The 5,000-nt window shown below is 52.5% G+C and overlaps 1 non-coding gene across 1 annotated transcript in view; it reads right to left on the bottom strand.

Moving 5' to 3' along the window:
- Positions 1 to 1,620, bottom strand: part of LOC126436539 (small subunit ribosomal RNA) — a 1,909-nt gene extending 289 nt beyond the window's left edge. Inside the window, exon 1 of the ribosomal RNA XR_007580744.1 lies at positions 1 to 1,620. This exon is cut by the window's left edge and continues 289 nt beyond it. This is a non-coding gene — a ribosomal RNA (small subunit ribosomal RNA).
- Between the last annotated feature and the right edge of the window lie 3,380 nt (positions 1,621 to 5,000).

The raw sequence follows: 5,000 nt of genomic DNA on the forward strand, positions 1-5,000 counted from the left end.
ACCCCGACCTTTCGGCCTAGGAAGACACGCTGATTCCTTCAGTGTAGCGCGCGTGCGGCCCAGAACATCTAAGGGCATCACAGACCTGTTATTGCTCAATCTCGTGCGGCTAGAAGCCGCCTGTCCCTCTAAGAAGAAAAGTAATCGCTGACAGCACGAAGGATGTCACGCGACTAGTTAGCAGGCTAGAGTCTCGTTCGTTATCGGAATTAACCAGACAAATCGCTCCACCAACTAAGAACGGCCATGCACCACCACCCACCGAATCAAGAAAGAGCTATCAATCTGTCAATCCTTCCGGTGTCCGGGCCTGGTGAGGTTTCCCGTGTTGAGTCAAATTAAGCCGCAGGCTCCACTCCTGGTGGTGCCCTTCCGTCAATTCCTTTAAGTTTCAGCTTTGCAACCATACTTCCCCCGGAACCCAAAAGCTTTGGTTTCCCGGAGGCTGCCCGCCGAGTCATCGGAGGAACTGCGGCGGATCGCTGGCTGGCATCGTTTATGGTTAGAACTAGGGCGGTATCTGATCGCCTTCGAACCTCTAACTTTCGTTCTTGATTAATGAAAACATACTTGGCAAATGCTTTCGCTTCTGTTCGTCTTGCGACGATCCAAGAATTTCACCTCTAACGTCGCAATACGAATGCCCCCGCCTGTCCCTATTAATCATTACCTCGGGTTCCGAAAACCAACAAAATAGAACCGAGGTCCTATTCCATTATTCCATGCACACAGTATTCAGGCGGGCTTGCCTGCTTTAAGCACTCTAATTTGTTCAAAGTAAACGTGCCGGCCCACCGAGACACTCAATAAAGAGCACCCTGGTAGGATTTCAACGGGGTCCGCCTCGGGACGCACGAGCACGCACGAGGCGGTCGCACGCCTTCGGCTCGCCCCACCGGCAGGACGTCCCACGATACATGCCAGTTAAACACCGACGGGCGGTGAACCAACAGCGTGGGACACAAATCCAACTACGAGCTTTTTAACCGCAACAACTTTAATATACGCTATTGGAGCTGGAATTACCGCGGCTGCTGGCACCAGACTTGCCCTCCAATAGATACTCGTTAAAGGATTTAAAGTGTACTCATTCCGATTACGGGGCCTCGGATGAGTCCCGTATCGTTATTTTTCGTCACTACCTCCCCGTGCCGGGAGTGGGTAATTTGCGCGCCTGCTGCCTTCCTTGGATGTGGTAGCCGTTTCTCAGGCTCCCTCTCCGGAATCGAACCCTGATTCCCCGTTACCCGTTACAACCATGGTAGGCGCAGAACCTACCATCGACAGTTGATAATGCAGACATTTGAAAGATGCGTCGCCGGTACGAGGACCGTGCGATCAGCCCAAAGTTATTCAGAGTCACCAAGGCAAACGGACCGGACGAGCCGACCGATTGGTTTTGATCTAATAAAAGCGTCCCTTCCATCTCTGGTCGGGACTCTGTTTGCATGTATTAGCTCTAGAATTACCACAGTTATCCAAGTAACGTGGGTACGATCTAAGGAACCATAACTGATTTAATGAGCCATTCGCGGTTTCACCTTAATGCGGCTTGTACTGAGACATGCATGGCTTAATCTTTGAGACAAGCATATGACTACTGGCAGGATCAACCAGGGAGCTGCGTCAACTAGAGCTGAGCAGCCGGCCGCCCGGGAGTGTGTCCCGGGGGCCCGCGCGAACAAGCAAGCGTCCGCTCAATTATTCTGCAAACAGGAGGAGGCTGAGCTCCCCTGCACAACACACCTCGAAACCCTCTCAGGTCCCGGCGGCGCGCAGCGCCGTCCTAAGTACTTGGTCGGGTTCGAGAGAGGCGCAATCGCCCGGAGTTAGGCGAGTAGACGCTTTAGGTGCGACCACCCGTGCTCCCAACTGAGCTTGCCGCTGCCGACAGAGGCCCGGGAGCGTGCTGTCGTGGCATTGCCGGCGGGAGACAACACGCGCCACCTACGGTGACCGGCAGCTCCAACGCCAGCGCCACAGAAGGACAAAAGCCCCACTTGGGTGCCGAAGCGAACTCTCCCAGCACAGCGCACGCGCCAACACGTCCGCACAGCTGCGATACAAACCACCTGCGAGAACCGCTGGGGCGACCGAGCAGCAGACGGCGTCGCGGCGCCGAGCGCCGGGCGGCGGCGCATCCTCAGCGCACACAGTCCTCAATCGGACCAGCACACTGCAGATGGCCACCGCGCTTCGCACCGGGCCCGCGAGGACCTGCTTTGGCCGCAAGGCGCCGCGAGCAGGGGGCGCCGGCGCGCAGCTGCGCCGCCTGCCGCGTCCGTCGGCCGGCGCGCCTGCCACTGGCCGCCCCCACCAGCCGGCTGTAGCGCGTGCGCCCACGCACCGCGCTGCCAGCACGCCGGGCGGCCCCCCCTCACCGGCCGGGGACGGTCCCACCCAGCCACCGCCGCGTATCGCCTCACACCCAGATCCCCTTTCACGTTCGTGGGCATGGTGGGTCCCCTTTCACGTTCGTGGGCATGGTGGGTATCCCTGAAACAACCGGTTAATAGCTCGACCGATCGTCGCCAACACTGATTCACCTCTAGCGAGAACAACCGCACCACAACGGGTTACCTGTTGTTCATTTGCGTAACGTCACCAGCAAACGTAGACGTCCATCGCCATTTGCAACGAGTATTGCATGCCTGTGTGTCAGGTGTCACAACACACTACGTCTGCCCACATAGACGCAACAACATGTGCACGCCTCGAGAACACGTGGAAGGTAGCCCCCGTACGTATGCGGTGTCCATTGCGCGAACGACTGTCAGCCGGCCTCTGCAGGATGTCGCAGATGTGGAACGCGGTGCAACATGCTATCACGGTGTGTGAGAAGAGACGACTACGTCCGAATACACGCTCCACTACATCAACAGACTGCTCATGCTGATCGCCATCCAGGGCGTCCGTTCCTCCCACACGTCTGAATGGCGTACCACACTGCAATCCAGCTCTTATAGGGAGACGACACGTAGCTGCGTGCACAATATTTGGACTGTATGGTCTGCCGTTGCTAGGCGCAGTCGTCGTACGGTCACACATGTGCCACGATGTATCATTCAGTACATACGGACCAATGTGCAGTACAGTTTGTGGGTTTTGCGTACATCGGCGGACAGGTGACAGGCCGTACCACAACGTAGGCTGAGTACGTCGGCATGCGAAGGGCATTGAACATGCAAACTTCTCAACGACCAGCTTGCGAAGGCAGGGGGGAAGGGGGGGGGGCATGTACGTCCTGCTGCTATCCACATTACAGTGTATAGCAGGAGCATGTGGAAAGTCAGCAACACCTGCAAGGTGTTTAACATGACGCGATACACAGGGGACCGGGCAGTGCGAATAGCGAACTATATTGCGAGGGTTGCGGTTAGGCAACACTACACTAATTTAACGAGTTGCATAACAATTACAGAGCAGGTTCAGCGACAACGTGCGTCAGGTTAAGGCGCAATATAGGTTAGGTTAAGGCACAACATGGGTTACGTTAAAGCACAAATTAGGTTACGTTAAAGCACAAATTAGGTTACGTTAAAGCACAAATTAGGTTACGTTAAAGCACAAATTAGGTTACGTTAAAGCACAAATTAGGTTACGTTAAAGCACAAATTAGGTTACGTTAAAGCACAAATTAGGTTACGTTAAAGCACAAATTAGGTTACGTTAAAGCACAAATTAGGTTACGTTAAAGCACAAATTAGGTTACGTTAAAGCACAAATTAGGTTACGTTAAAGCACAAATTGGGTTACGTTAAAGCACAAATTGGGTTACGTTAAGGCACAACATGGGTTACGTTAAGGCACAACATGGGTTACGTTAAGGCACAACATGGGTTACGTTAAGGCACAACATGGGTTACGTTAAGGCACAACATGGGTTACGTTAAGGCACAACATGGGTTACGTTAAGGCACAACATGGGTTACGTTAAGGCACAACATGGGTTACGTTAAGGCACAACATGGGTTACGTTAAGGCACAACATGGGTTACGTTGAGGCACAACATGGGTTACGTTGAGGCACAACATGGGTTACGTTGAGGCACAACATGGGTTACGTTAAGGCACAACATGGGTTACGTTAAGGCACAACATGGGTTACGTTAAGGCACAACATGGGTTACGTTGAGGCACAACATGGGTTACGTTGAGGCACAACATGGGTTACGTTGAGGCACAACATGGGTTACGTTGAGGCACAACATGGGTTACGTTGAGGCACAACATGGGTTACGTTGAGGCACAACATGGGTTACGTTGAGGCACAACATGGGTTACGTTGAGGCACAACATGGGTTACGTTGAGGCACAACATGGGTTACGTTGAGGCACAACATGGGTTACGTTGAGGCACAACATGGGTTACGTTGAGGCACAACATGGGTTACGTTGAGGCACAACATGGGTTACGTTGAGGCACAACATGGGTTACGTTGAGGCACAACATGGGTTACGTTGAGGCACAACATGGGTTACGTTGAGGCACAACATGGGTTACGTTGAGGCACAACATGGGTTACGTTGAGGCACAAATTAGGTTACGTTGAGGCACAAATTAGGTTACGTTGAGGCACAAATTAGGTTACGTTGAGGCACAAATTAGGTTAGGTTAAGGTACAATATGGGTTAGGTTAAGGTACAATATGGGTTAGGTTAAGGTACAATATGGGTTAGGTTAAGGTACAATATGGGTTAGGTTAAGGCACAACATGGGTTAGGTTAAGGCACAACATGGGTTAGGTTAAGGCACAACATGGGTTAGGTTAAGGCACAACATGGGTTAGGTTAAGGCACAACATGGGTTAGGTTAAGGCACAACATGGGTTAGGTTAAGGCACAACATGGGTTAGGTTAAGGCACAACATGGGTTAGGTTAAGGCACAACATGGGTTAGGTTAAGGCACAACATAGGTTAGGTTAAGGCACAACATAGGTTAGGTTAAGGCACAACATAGGTTAGGTTAAGGCACAACATAGGTTAGGTTAAGGCACAA

This window comes from Schistocerca serialis, unplaced genomic scaffold, assembly GCF_023864345.2.
Source record: "Schistocerca serialis cubense isolate TAMUIC-IGC-003099 unplaced genomic scaffold, iqSchSeri2.2 HiC_scaffold_1239, whole genome shotgun sequence".
Classification (NCBI taxonomy): Eukaryota; Metazoa; Arthropoda; class Insecta; order Orthoptera; family Acrididae; genus Schistocerca; species Schistocerca serialis.